This window comes from Lissotriton vulgaris, chromosome 1_1, assembly GCF_964263255.1.
Source record: "Lissotriton vulgaris chromosome 1_1, aLisVul1.2, whole genome shotgun sequence".
Taxonomy (NCBI): Eukaryota; Metazoa; Chordata; class Amphibia; order Caudata; family Salamandridae; genus Lissotriton; species Lissotriton vulgaris.
Genome location: NC_141685.1, coordinates 1,457,006,327 through 1,457,022,399, shown reverse-complemented (window position 1 = coordinate 1,457,022,399; position 16,073 = coordinate 1,457,006,327).

Below are 16,073 nucleotides of genomic sequence, written 5' to 3'. Positions count from 1 at the left end.
GTACTTGAAAGAGTCGCAGGACCAGGTGAGTGGGTGAGCCTGTCCTTTGTTCTGTGAACAGAGGTGTCATTGGAAATAGTAATGATTTATTCAAGTTCACCTTCAAGCCTGAAATGCGCACTTGATTATCAAGCAGGCTCTTCAAGTATTGTAGAATTGCCTGTTGGCAACGTAGGTAGACCAGTGCATCATCTGCGCATAATGAGACAATGTGTCATTGACTGTAAGCCCGACTGCCCCAGTCAGCAACATGGTTACGGAGCACACACGCCAACGCCTTTCTGGCTAGGGCAAAAATAATTGGTAATAGGGGGCAGCCTTGTCTGATGCCCTGCTGTATCTCAAAGTGTTTGGAAATGATCTGGCCAGTCTTCTTTTGTACACACAGAGTGGTGTACAACAGCTTCACCCAACGCAGAAACTTAGGGCCTATGCCATATCCTGCCAAAACCGTATGCAGGAGGTCATAGCCCAGGTTGTCAAAAGCTTTCTCGATATCCACAGGGCCTATCCACATGGAGTCCACCTCCGTTCACTCCCAATACAGCAGTTTGAAGAGACACCAGAGATTTAAGCTTCTGGTCCTGCCTGGGTGAAACCATTATGGTCAGAATGCACTAGAAGCTGCACCACTTCAAGTAGTTGTTGGCCAGCGCTCTGCCCAGTATTTTATAGTCGGAATTCAGGAGGGATAGTGGGTGGTATGAGCTCATCTGCATTCTGTCTTTGATAGGTTTAAGCAGTACTACCAGTACTGCCTCTCAGAGGAATGGTGGTAGTATACTGCGATTGAACACCACTTGGTAGAGGCGCTGTAGAAATGGTGTCAATTGCCACTAAACGTTACGCAAAGTTCCAAGGGCGATCCGTGTTCCCCTGGGGTTTCACCTCTTGCCCGCTGCTGGATTGCCTCAGTAATTTTGTCAGTCGATATTGGTGTCTCAAGGGCATCGCTGTATGTCTGTGGGATTTTAGGGAGGGCAGTACGTCCACAGAATTGTTGTAGCCCTTGCTGATTGAGGTGGGCAGGATCCTTATATAACATGGCGTAATATTTGTGCAAGAAACTATTGATTCCTTCTTGCGTATTTAACAGTTGGCCATCGAGGGCATAAATAGCTGTAATACAAGTTTGGGAGGTTTTGTTTTTCAAGAGCCACTCTAGCGTCTTACGCCCTTTATCACCCACAGTGTCTTGTCTAGCAAGGTATCATTTATAGTCCAGGCCACATAGTCGGTCCAATGCTGATTTGTGAGATAACTTAGCTTTGGTTAATAAAGGTATAATGTGTGGATCTGTGGGGCAGAGACACTCGAGACATTGAATTTCGGCTTCTAAATCTTGCAGCTCTTTAGTAAGGGACATTCGAGAGCCATACACAGATTTTATTACATGCCCACTCAAAATGACCTTGAATGCATCCCATTCCATTACAGCATAGGATTCCCTGCCTTCGTTGGTTTGAAAATATGTTGTGATGGATTTTGAAAGGGAAGGGCACAGAGCAGCATCTTTAAGGGCCTCTTTAGGGAGACGCCACATCAGGATACTTGTTCTGGGTACACCCCATGTTAACTGCAGCTGCAGGGGGCTATGATCCAAAAGTGTATAGGCGAGGTATTCCACTTGGATAACCATGGGTAGGGCCACAGCCGAGCATTACATTGTATCTATTCATTGAGTAGGTCGGGTAGCCCCAAATAATGAGAGTACACCCGCCCTGTGGGATATTTTCCTCGCCAAGTATTCAGTAGATGCATGTTGGTAGCCCAGGCTTGCATTAGCTGTGATAGGAAGATAGATTGTGCCCCAGGGAGTGGTGGGCGCAACCGATCCAGGTAAAGTGAGGGAGTGCATTTGTAGTCTATGCCCCAGTAGGAGGGGGAGACGGATCACAGAGTAATGACAGGGACAGTGGTTGTAAGTATGCGGACTGACCCATATACGGTGCATATCATGATGTTAGTGCCACTGTAGAGTCATTCAGGAGTCCCTCCAGTATCTTATAGCCAACCATATCAGAGTACTTTCTCCGTATCCGGAGTATGTGGTCCCAACAACTGTTCCCCTCCAATATTTGCGCAAGGATGTGAAAGCTTGCACAGTGAGGTGCATCTCTTGGAGGAGTGGTATGGGGATCCTATACCTTCAAATGTATGGATATACCCTATGTCGCTTGGCATGCCCCTTCAGCCCACAGACATTCCATGCGATTAAAAGCAATTGGTTACCCTGCATCACTTGTAATTATAGTGTTTAACCTGGTAAGTATTAACATTGTGCGGATCTTTGGGGACCAGCCATACATATATAGCCTGTCGGTAGAGGCAGGAGTCCCTAGTGACGTTGCACTTAGAGGGCATTTGGTGTACAGCATGTGTGACTTATTAATCTGAATAGAACGTGTATGATAGTTTTGGTACCCAACCGAACACATGCCAGTTTGCCAATGGGCAAATGACCATCCGCACTTAATTTTGAAAAAACATAAAAGTAAATAACTAAGTGATAACTAGATCGACCCTTCATCCCAGGATCAGCTTTGGGGGTGCCTTCCCACTCAATTTGCAAGAGCAAGCACTGATAGAGGCCTGGAAAATAAACAGACTGAATTGGTGTGGTGATTATTTTTATACTACGTATCTCTGTAACTGCAAATGATAATTGCTACAGTAGCGGTAGGTGGTGGGAGTAGCTGCCAGGTTGTGAGGTGGGGGGAGGGGCAGTGTTGGGGGTATTAATCTATCGATTACGGAGGATTACAGGTAAGTGAACATATAAATAAATAAAACGAATTTCGTTGCGTGCACTGCACTAGGTCTATCGTCCAGCAGTGAAATCTAGGTCCGGCCGCCCCGCAGGTGGCTTACTGACATTATTATCCACAAACACTAGTGAAAAATGTACTCCAGCTATGTTACAGACACTTATTGTGAGTTAGGCATGGAGACATGACAAATTCAAGAAGCCTGCTATGATAGTGAGTGCATGCTTAGGCCAAAGTTTGCGTAGTGTTGCGTTTCTTGGACTGCAATGTCAGATCTGTTCGTGATTGCAGCCTTTGCTGTGGCAGATTGTGCATTTGAGACGTGTAGCATTGGATCACATCAAGTCATTTGCTTTCTGTGGGGTCACATCTAGGCCACCTCCCAGCACCACCATTCACTGAAAATCCACTAATTGGTAGACTTGCTCCACTGTGATGTCTGTTTCTGATCTCAATAGCTGAGGGGATTCGACATTTGTGTTTCTCCACACTTCTAACCGACTGTGCTCTATTCTTCACTGCCTGAGCCTTGGTGAGACATCACAGTTGGCCACCACCATGTGTTGCCCGCAGGGTTTCCATTTCTGAAGAGGACAGCTTTCAGCCTGTGGGTTGTGCAACATTCCGTTTTGTTCCAATCAGCTCCAGGCCTATTACGGGTAAGAGCAGAATGTGACTTTCTCGTTGTACTGAACTGCAAAGTGTCTTGGAACTTCAGAGCTTACTTTATTTCATGATCCCTCAGGCATTTTTTGAGTTCCAGGAAGAAGGATCTGTGGTGCTGCACCTCAAGCGTGTGGTCTGGGAATATGTGCACTGCAGCATTCTCAAGCAGCCACGGACTAAGGGCCCTTGTCACCTGCAAGATATGGACTCTATCACAGTAGTTGAACAGGTGGGCTACTACAGGCCTGGGAGGGTCTGTGGGTCCTTTCCACTGAGAAGAACTTGGAGTTTTTGTGCTTCAACATTACTTTGGAGAACCAGGTCTTAAGGTATAGCTCCATACTCTGGCCTTCAATGCAGTCTGGCAGACCATCAATACGCACAGTGTTCCTCTGGGACCTGCCTTCCTGATCTTCCGCCTGGTATCTTAAGTGTTCTACTTCTCTTTGCAGTGACTTTATTTGCTCTGATGTGTGGCGAGGGTGGGTTTCATTGTCGCCAATGTTGACTCAGTTTCCTCTACTCTATCCCTCAGTTTTTTATGATCTTCGCAGAGGAATCCTGTCTCCACATATAGAGTCTATTGTGGGGGCCATCACAGCTGCCAAAAGCTCATCAAAATGGTGCAAATGGTCTGTTTGGTCCATTGATGCCACGTTTGAGGTTTGGGCAGCATCGACAAGGGGGACCTCTGTCTCTGGCGCACACCCACCCTGGACCTAGGCCCTGTCCATCCTAGATTTACCCATCTTGGGGGGAGGAAGGTGTGCAATGTTCCAAACAGACAGGAGACAAAAGTGGAGGGACTGTTCAGTTGGGGGCAGATCACACGTCCCAGGTGAGGGATGCAGTTCAAGTTGCACTTCGCCTGTCTGTATCAACGGGCATTTTCTAGATGTCACCACCACATACAGCTGCTCAATACAGGGCCATCTGGGAGCTGCAGCCGCACACCAACCTCCTCGCCGGCCCCTCAGAATCTGGGCAGTTGCATTAGGGCACCCAGCCCGCTTGGGGCACAAACGAGGCCCCAATTAGCTCTGCCTCGTCCGGTGGGGGCACACCAACCAGGTATGGGATCCAACATCAGTTGCGGTACCGGCAGTGCTCCCCGCATCTCATGGGGCCCCACCGGAGCTGCAGTTCCTCATGGGAACTATCCAGCCCAAACTGCCAAGCCAGGTCTTCACTGGGCTGGTTTCATGGTAACACCCCTCATCAGTCAGGCTACCTTGAATCCAGTGGCAAAGTGAGCATGGGACCAGCATCCAGGCATTCCTTACCAATATAGGGCGAACAAAGCATACACAAGGAGATGCTGGATGGAGCACTGAAACCCTTCAGACACTCACACCCAGTCACAGATCTAGATTGAATCCATCATCATTCTTTAGCTCACGACACCACCCCAGTTTAGTCCTTGCTATATGCAAATCGGTCTTGACCCTGTGCCTGCAGGAAACAGTCCAGCCCAAACTGCCAAGCCAAGTCTTCCCTTGACTGGAAACAAGCATCCTGGGACCGGATTTGGGGTGACACCCCTCATCAGCCAGGCTAGCTTGAATCCAGTGGCTAAGCGAGCAAGGGACCCACGGCTGGGCATACCCTACCAACCTAGGGCAAACAAACCAAACACAAGGAGATGATGGGCGGAGCACTGAAACTTTTTAGAAACTCACACCCAGGCACAGATCTGGGTTGAATCCATCATCATTCTTTAGCACACTTCGCCACCCGAGTTCAGGCCCAGCTATTTGCAAAACAGTCTTGACTCTGTGTCTCATGGGAATAGTCCAGCTTGAACTGCAAATCTAGGTCTTCCCTCGACTGGAAACAAGCTTCCTGGGACCGTTTTGGGGTAACACCCCTCATCAGTCAGGCTAGCTTGAATCCAGTGGCAAAGTGAGCAAGGGGCCCATGGCTGGGCATACCCTGCCACCTTAGAGCAAACAAAGCAAACACAAGCAAACAGAGCACTGAAACTTTTCAGACACTCACACCCAGTCACAGATCTGGGTTGAATCCATTATCGTTTTTTAGCTCACTTTGCCACATCAGTTGAGAACCAGCTATATGCAAATCAGTCTTGACCTTGTGCCTCATGGGAACAGTCTAGCCTAATCTGCCAAGCCAAGTATTGCCTGGACTGTAAACAAGCATCCTGTGACCGGTTTTGGGGTAACATACCTCATGAGCCAGGCTAGCTTGAATCCAGTGGCAAAGTAAGCAAGGGACCCACGTCTGGACACAACCAGCCACCTTAGGGCGAACAAGGCAAACACAAGGAGATGATGGACGGTGTGCTGAAACTTTTCAGACACTCACCTCCAGTCACAGATCTGGGTTGAATCCATAACTGCCATAACTGCCAGGTCAACATAGCAGTTGAAAACTGTGCGTAGACACTGTAGTGGCAGGTCTGAGGCACCTTCGAAAAACTTCTTGTGTGAGTGGCAAAATCAATGCTGCAGGTCCACTAGCATCAGTTGTTTTTTAGGCCCTGGGATACCTGTGCACTGTACTAGGGACTTAGTAGTAAATCAAATAAGCTAATTATGGAAACACCAATCCATAACCACAATTTATATGAAGAGCATATGCAGTTTAACACTGAATATCAGCGGTACAGTGCCCAGAATCTTAAAACCAACAAAAACAAAGTCAAAACTAGGTGGCCAAAAAAGCAAAATGTCTGGGGGTCAACCTGCTGGGAAAGCCAAGTTTAACAGCCATCAATACATGGAAATCAGTTACCATGGAAGAAACAGCTAACATCATGAGATGCATTCACTCTGGGGCTTTGCCCCCACCTCATCCACAACTTGGGATTCTTTTTAATCAGGTATCCCTCACGTACATCCTGAACACCTCTATCGCTACCGTCACCTTCTGAGAAGCCTAGAAACATGCAGTAGTCACTGCATTACTAAAGAAACATTTGGCAGACCGAACCCAACTAGCAAACTGCCACCCGATCTCCCTACTAACAGACCCAGCCAAGGTCATGGAAAAGCAACTGAGAAGTGACTCACAGAGCACCTCAACCTACACCATCTCCTGGACACCCCTCAATCAGGTTTTAGATCCAAACTCAGAACTGAGCCAGCCCTGATAGCAGCAACCCATGACATTATGATGAACTTAACTGAGGAAAAACTGCAGCCCTCATCCTTCTTGACCTCTTAGCAGTCTTCAACAAAAATATCCCACTCCACTATAATCAAAAGACTTCACAAGACAGGCATCCAAGTACCCGCCCTCAACTGGATCTGTTACTTCCTCTCTGAAGAATGCACAAAGTCATCATGCCACCCTATACTTCAAAAGACAGGAACCTCATTTGTGCAGTCCCCCAAGGATCATCTCTAAGCCCAACATTATTCAACATCCAACATGTATATGACTCTACATGACTCTATTAACCAACTTTTCAGGTCGCATATCACCAACATTCTCTCATTTGCAGATAAAGTACAATTGATTCTATCCCTTACAGACAAGACACACATGACAAGAGCCAACTTCGCCATCTGCATGACCGAAGCAGCCACTTATATGAGATTCATCATCCTCAAGCTCAACTCAGACGAAAACCGAAATAGCGATTTTCTGAAAGAAGACCCCTCCATGGGACTCCTCCTGGTGACTAGCAAGCTTTGGACCCACACCAATCCCTACCTCCATCACCAATGCCAAAAACCTAGGAATCATATTAGACAACAAACTCAAAATGATGGACCAGGTCAAATCAATTAGCCCCACCTGCTTCCAAATTGTGAGGATGCTGCAAAAAATCTTCAAGGGTTGTGAGAAATTGGGTTGTTTGTTGACTGGGGTGTGATACCTGGTCAAACACCAACCACAGTTCCTGTCTGGGTAAGGTACAGGCAAACTCCAAATTAACCTGTGCTCAACCCTCTGCTAGCTAGGCACAGAGCAGTCTGAGCTAACACAGAGGTAATGTGTAAAGCACTTGTGCAACATTTCAAAGAGTAAAATAGCAATCACAAAACACAAACATATCCCACAACAGGTTTACAAAATAGAGCTGAATTTAATAAATAAAACAAACAAAAATGAAAAAAAAACAGTAAAATAGTAAACACACCACACAAAAAGAATCCCATACCAGATTTGAAAAATAAATAGAGCTGAAGTTAATAAATGAAAAAATCCAAAATGACAAGAAACCAATCAGTAGAACTGGAGCTATTCTTTTTTGAAACAATAAACTGTAAACTAGACCCTAAAACCATAATGTGCCAACTGCAGCTATCTGGTCATACTGAACCCGGTCAAAGTCAAAAGTTCAGGCTGACCACGATGGAAAGCAGGTCAGATACAGTGGCGGAATCGCCCAGATGAATTTTTCATTTCTCTAGTTTTGTGCCAAGAGTTCCATTCACATTGAAGAGAGTTGCAGGGAGAGCTGTGCGGACAGGTGGTGGCGTCACACGAAGAGCAGTCCGGGCATTGTGGACAAGCAAGCTGGTGCTTCACTTTGGCAGGCCCCCAGGGGCTTTCATTTCTGCTATGCAAAGAGTTGAGCTGGCATTGGCTCCAGTTAAGAGGGCAACAGGCATCAGGTCAGCACAGCAGAGCAGCAGTTCCTTTAGAGGAGCAGTCCAGAAGAGTGGTAGTTCTTGTAGCAGCACAGCAGTCATTCTTCCTGGCAGAGTATCCACAGGTCCAAATGTGTATTGAGGAGTTGGTGTTTGAGTTCCTTCTTTTATAAAAAATTGTGCCTTTGAAGTGAGTGAAGCTTCTAGAGGCATGCCTTTAAATTGTACAGATGCCCTTCCTTCCTGGCCCTGGATCCTGACGACCTACAGAGGGAAAACAACAGCCTATTTTGTGGAGGCAGCACTCAGCCTATTCAAGTTTAAATGGGGCTTTGCCCATCATGCTAGTGGTGACTCATCCAGTCACATGGAATCTTCCACTGTGTGTGGCTGTCTAGGAGGAATACAGACAAACCAACTATCACCCACCCCCAGTCATGTGATGCAGAGACATGCTACAGGCACCAAATGGCCAAGGCAAGTAAATGTAATCTTCTAAAAGTGGCATTTTAATCATTGTAATTTAAAATATGGCTTTAAAATAAGATACAATTTCAAATTAGGATTTCAGTGATCCCAAACATGATCCTGATGTCTCATTTGGATATTACACTTCTAAAATGTATTAGGTAACACCAGTGTTTTTTATGGGAGAGATACTCCTTCCAGTAATCTAAAACAAATGTCAGGGTTTTTCACTACCAGGATATAATAAACTTACCAGTACATGTCCTACGTTTTAAATACATTGCACCCTGCCCCTGAGTTTTCCAGGGTGACATATTTATTCAAAAGAAAGATTTGATCCCTGCAAAAGGTTTACTTTGCCAGGTCGAAATGGCACTTTAAAACTGCAAACACGCTGGCTGCAGTAGCAGGTCTGAGCCATGTTTAAGTGGTACTTAAGTGAGTGCCACAATTAGTGCTGCAGGCCCTCTAATAGTATTTTCAGGGCCTGGGTACGTGTTGTACCACTTTATTAGGGCCTTAAAAGTAAATTAAATATGCAGATTGGGGATCAGCCAATATGATCATGTTTAGGGGAGAGAGCACAAGCACTTTAGCACTAGTTAGCAGTGGTAAAGTACACAGAGTCCTAAGGCAAGCAAAAACGAGATCAGCACAAAAATAGAGGAGGAAGGCAAAGTGTTGGGGGGAAGACCACCCTAAGACTGACAAGTCTAACAAGTGGCTACAAGAGAACATCAAGAAAACATTCACACTCTATGCTGCAAGCACCAAACATCTTTTGAACAGACTCCAAATCATCCAGATTGCAGCAGCAAGACTTGTTCTCAACCCACCAGGCTGCCCCCAGATCTCACCACACCTCCAAGAACTCCCCTGGCTCTCCATACACAAACACGCCCAATGCAAACTCCTTACAAACAAGTACAAAGCACTACACAACACAGGCCTCTGCATACCTCAACAGCTGCATACATTTCCACCAACTGTTCAGACACTTAGGGCCCCATTACAATATCGGGCGGATTGCCTCCGCCAGGGTGGCGGTGGCCACCGCCACCCAGGCGGAGGCAATCCGCCCGACAACCACTCTCGTGTTCCCCTCCGCCTGATTAGGATGGCGGAGGGGACAGCGGCGGATGGAAAGACCGTCAGCCACTTTACCGCCGCGGTCGGCTTGCGACCGCGGCGGTAATAGATTAATATGGTGGCGGTGTCCAATGGACACCGCCAGCCATATTACAATGGCAAAAAGCAGAGGCCTTTCCGCCGCGGCAATGCCACCACGGAAAGGCATGCGGTGATTAGTGCGGGGGCCCCCTGCAGGGCCCCCAGGTTGGTGCCACTGTCTGGGGGCACATGGGGGGGTACCAATGGTACCCCCCCACATTTGCATATGCAAAGCGGCAGGCACCGCGCGGTGCCTGCCGCTTTGCATATGCAAATGCAAAACAGCATTTTTTGCATTGTGGCGGGCGCTGCAGAGTGCACTGCCCGCCACAATGCAAAAACTACAGGATGTGCCCGCCACTGTGGCGGGCACATCCTAATTCCCCCCACGGGACCCCTGCCCTTATGGCGGGCGGTCCCGTTCTACGATAGGGTGGCGGGCGGACAATGTCCGCCCGTCATCCTAATGGGGCCCTTACTCTCGTCTGAACTCTCACTTGCAAATGTACTCCGCATACACATTAGCAGAGCACAGCATGAAGTTACACCTTTTCTTACATTTGTCCCAAAGCATGTACGAACCTCCCACTACACATACACTAATATCAAACCTATGAGGAGCACCCAAACTTCCTTTGTTAACAAAATACCTTCATTTAAGGCTAGCCCTACTGCACTTTTGATCCTCAATTCCAATTGATTTGCTAATTATTTCATGAACAACCTGGATGGCTGACTGGAAACAGGTTTCAAGATAATTCACGAAACATTTGTGACTCTTAAAACGCTTTGGCATATAAGAGCAAGTCCTGCGATCTTACAGATTTGGTTGATCAGACTCCTATTAATTGATTTTTCTGAAGTACATTTTGCCCAACCCTCAGCACCTTCCACATCTGATATCTAATTATTTGGACCCAGCCCACTTGGAAAGAAGACCCAGAGAACAAGCCCCATGTGTATTTACCAAACAAGGCCTGTTAGAGAAGTGGTGCGCTGGATCAACTTTCTGCACATGCTACCCCTTTTGTTATGGTATTGATCAATGTTCCTCCTTTGAAGGTGAATCACCATGATGACTTCATGACCAAAAAAAAATATTTTACAGCGTTTAAAGAAAATATTCTGAGCTGTCCTCAAAGTGAGGAGATACAAATTGATTGACAACTCAGAAAGAATGAGGAGGGGGACTATATTGTTATTCATTTTGAAGATCTTTTGTGTTTAAAAGATTTGTTAACTTATGTTAATATCACAAAATCTGCCTCTTGAAAGAGTTTTCAAATTCTTCTTGGTGCTTCATACTAAGCCACCCCTAACATCTTCTCACCCTTGTCCTAGCTAGATAGCCTGGTAATATCAGCAACACTTGGCCACATCATCTTAATTTTCTGTAGACGATCACAAATAGTAATAGGTTTGTATTTCGAGCCGTACTATCTGATTTTTTTGTTTTTAACAAATTATATTAATAGTACAACATAATATGGGTCAATAAACTGAACCCTTTGCAGGTTCTTTAGAGAAATGTCAGGGGCAGTATTATGGCAGGTGCTGTTGCCTTATAACATGAATGCACCAATGGTTACAAACATCAGTGCACAACAGTGGGAATTCATGCCTCCATGTATATGACCTCCTCTATATTGGTGCTTCCCGGATTCATATAGATATGCTGCAGCCGGCATATTATCTGGCAACACCACCCTGCTACCCTTATGTTTTGAGGGCTTGACCACAGGGGAAAGAGAGAAAGAGAGACACATGAAGAGGGAAGGGATAAGTGGGCAGGCCAGTGCATGGTGGTGAGCTGCTGCAGTACTATGAGGACCACAAACTAGCCTAACCTTCCCCAAAGCTGCTATGGGAATACTGTAAAGACCTCTGACCTCTTCCCGGTGAAGCACCCCTGCCTCAGCTTTCCCCATTTAAGAGTTGCAGTGCACCAGTGTTACAGTCCCGGTATTATCTTCTTTCTAGTGCATCGCATTGGCATGGCAATGAGCAAAGAACCTTAATAGAGCGGGTAGTAAACAACTGTTACTCCCTGACCTGATGCACAGCTGAATTCGTTAAACTGCTATTCTTAATTAAACCACAATTTTTACTCAGTTTTTTTCATCAATTTCTCTTGGTTTTATTCACCATGTTATTTCTATGATGAAAACATTATTTTATCATGCTTTATCTTTTCATCTTGTTAATAACACATCAAGTATTATTCATTTCCTATACAATTAATCTTTGGTGTGATGCTGATCACACATTAACACAACCCAAAACAATTGTTACCGACAATTGAGGAGTGATTGGCCCGAAGCATTTCGGGACACGGTCCCTTCTTCGGGGGCCTTCCTGTAAATGAAATACATGTGTATCATTTTCTGTTTGACTTCTCAATATTGACATATTTACATTTGCTTGTGTACTCAAGGGTCACTTTTAAGTTTCAAATCAACCACCATTGCTACATTTACTGGCATGTCTACTGGCATATCCATCTTAACTATGGAGTTTCTCTCTTGTGTTTTATGGTTCATCACATTCTTAATCTATGGGTACTTGACTAATGGTGACTAACCATTATCCTCCGGTTGTTTTAAAAAAGGGGGATGTGAGCATCTCTTAGTTAACCGATCAGATTTCATATTTCCGAATTTTACGCAGCGGTTCAACTTATGTTGCATTACAAAACAATCTAGATACGGGGCAGCTTGCCTTATGCTGAATCTTACTTCCTGGTTGTTCACGGATATTTAACAAGTGCTGCATTAGAAAAACTTTTCATATTCTATGAGTAAGATTATTACACTTGGTTACTGAGTTAATGCTAGAAATATTTAAAAGTTTTTTTTGGTGATACACTGAATTTCCTCTGTGGTGAATTGAACTAAATATTAAACGCTTAAACACAGCAGTGCAAAAACGAAATAGATGTTATGTTCTGGTATAATTTAAAGTTTACCTTATCGTTCAATGTTGTATTCCTTACGATTAAGCACCGCTTTGAGGTGTAAGTATACGGGGAACTGTAAAAATAATAAACCTGGTGTAATACCGCACTGATTACCAATCACTTTTAAGTGAAAAGATTGTAATCTCTGCTGATCGTACCTTAATTCATTCAGTCGCTTTCCTAAATATGCCTGCGGGTAATGGATAGATACGACAATATCACGGATTCCGTTCTGTCTTCTACCTGTGGGGGTAACATAAATTTCGATTCAGGGTTTTACTACTATTAAGTGTGAGATCATAGATAACCTCACGGTCTGTTTCTGACTACAAATTTGGGCTCGATTTGCTTACTGGCTCAAGTTAGCGTTCCGGGCTTACACTTCTAAGTCAGTCACTCGATCTGCTGGAAGGATCTCGCGTATCGAAATCTCGAGAGATTTGGACGCATTGCTTACATTTAAAGTTCTTCCTGTCTGCTGGCTCTATTTAATCTTCGTTTTGGACGCCATATTGGAACGGTGTAGAGACACAGTGATAGTGTGAAATAAAAGTTGAGACAGTTCCCGTGTGTTTAATTGTAACTATGTTGATGGGAGTAAGTTTGTAATCTCATTTAACAGAGTGAATCATTTACAACGCATTCCTTTACAACGCAAAAATAACATTTTTATTTTTTTATTTTTTTTGTAAAATAAAACCTGGAACGGGATGCAGGGAAACTAGGGGTTTTGGGTGGGGAAGTCTCAAAAACTGAATGTTAATTAAAAGAAATGTAACTATTTTTTAAAAATTATTACTTGAGAATTAAAAATAATACCCGAGTATTAAAAATGAATACTCATGTAATCTTAACTGTTGAAAATTTTACACAGGCAACGAAAATAAAAAACAATATCCCTAACATATATTAGTATGAAATAAAAAAATATTCGTAAACTGCAACATTATACATACACATAGTCGCCATTTTAAACTGTGTAGTTCCAAAGTATGTCCTACAACTCTTTCCATGAAAATAATACCACAACACTACTTTCAAAATGCATGCCAAAATGGAACGAAAAAGTGAAAACAACATCTCTTTACACAAAGTTTTAAATTATAACTTTTCCACAGAAATAAAACGTATTCAATATAATAATACCATTGCTGTGTTTAGTTAAAAAAAACAATGACACTGACCAAAACTTATAAATACGAGGCCGACACCATTTTTAAAACAGTTGATTCTCAACTCCCAGAGTGACCAGACACCAAAAGCTGACCCTCTGACCTCTTCATCAAAAAACGACCAGATTGGATCTCAGGAGCATTATTTTTCGTAATACAAGTGAGTTAGTTAAACTAATTTCAGGTATATTTTCTGAAACAATTACAATGCTGCACCTAATAAGTTTGTTTTTCCTGTTTAAAGAAAATATTATAGCACCAAGATATTACTATAATTATGGATACATATATCCATACATAAAAAGCCCAACATATTTAAAGCAGAGAAAAATGTAATTGTTTACAATGAAAAAAACATATATTATTTTTCAAACATCACAAAATGTTACATTTTTTTTATTAGTCTAACTACTATAACCAGCGACGAAAAAGCACAGTTTAAATAAATAGGATTTTGCTACAGAAGCAACACTCCTCTTCAAGAATAATTTGAAGGTACTTTTCGAATTTTAAAACGACAATTCTAAACAAATTAATCGAAAATAAATTTATTAATACACATATATTTAATCTGATTTTCACAGAGAAATTCTTTTTCGAGAAAATTAAAAAATACTTTCTACTTTGAAAATTGAAACGTCAACTTTTTAAGAAGGTAATTATATTATTATTAATATAACTGCATTTTTAAAATTTAGTCATTAATGCGGAAAAGATTTATAAAGAATAAAAACTGTAGAGATAAAAATAATTTACAGAAGTCCATAAAGGTGCAGCAGTAACGAAAGTGTGAAATGGTGTAGGGGTAAGAATAAATATTTCTATTCAGACTCCAGGAAGGTGCAGCAGTAGTGAAAGTGTGGAATGGTGTAGGGGTACCAATTACAAATCTAACTCCAGATAGGTGCAGCAGTAGGAAAAGTGTAAGATGGTGTAGGGGAATAAAATTAAATTCCAACATCAGAAAAATGGAAAAACAGGGCAAGGTTAGTATAAGATAAAAGGAACAGTAAAGAGAAACGTAAAATATATACATTATTGACATTTTTATCTGCATCAGAAACATTTAAATTTAAATAACATTTCCTTTTTCTTATTGATTTTTTTTGAAAATCACATTGATCTTGTGCTCACCAAAGAACAATCCGAATGCCAAAAGGACAACAACCTAAAATTCCACCAAGATAAGAAAAAGCAGACCACAAAACAAGACCACAAAAAAAGAAACCAAAGCAAAAGGTATATCAAATACATACTGCTAGGGAAAGTGTTTTATGGTGCAAGGGTATTATTTATCTTTTAAACCTCAATGTAGGTGCAGCAGTAGAAAAAGTGTAGGATGGTAAAAGGGTATTATTTTCTATTCTAACTCCAGGTAGGTGCAGCAGTAGGGAAAGTGTAGGATGGTAAAGGGGTATTATTTTCTATTCTAACTCCAGGTAGGTGCAGCAGCAGAGAAAATCTTGGATAGTGTAGAGGTATCAATTACTAATCTAACTCCAGGTAGGTGCAGCTGTAGTAAAAGTGTAGGATGGTAAAGGTGTATCAAATTCTATTCTAACTCCATGTAGGTGCAGCAGTAGTGAAAGTATGGGATGGTGTAGGGTATTATTTTCTATTCTAACTCCAGGTATGTGCAGCAGTAGTGAAAGTGTGGGATGGTGTAGGGGTATCAATTACAAATCTAACTCCAGGTAGGTGCAGCAGTAGGGAAAGTGTGGGATGGTGTAGGGGTATCAATTACTAATCTAACTCCAGATAGGTGCAGCATTAGGGAAAGTGTGGGATGGTGTAGGGGTATTAATTACTAATCTAACTCCAGGTAGGTGCTGCAGTAGGGAAAGTGTGGGATGCTGTAGAGGTATCAATTACTATTCCAACATCAGAAAAATGCAAAAACTGTGCAAGGTTAGTATAGTATAAAAGATACAGTAAAGAGAAATGTAAATTATACACAGTAATGTTGACATTTGTATCTTCATCTGAAACATTTTACATTTAAATACCATTTCCTTTTCCTTATTCTTTTTTTTTGAAATTCACATTAATCTTCAGATCATTCGAATTTCAAAAAGGGCAACAACCCAAAAGCCAACCAATAAACGAAATAGCAAAGCAGACACTAGACCACAAAGAAAGAAACCAAACCAAAAGGTATATAAAATACATACTGCAAGGGAAAATGTTCTATGGTGCAGGGATATTATTTACTTTTCTACCTCTAGGTAGGTGCAGCAGTAGGGCAAGTGTAGGATGGTAAAGGGGTATTATTTTCTATTCTAACTCTATATAGGTGCAGCAGTAGGGAAAG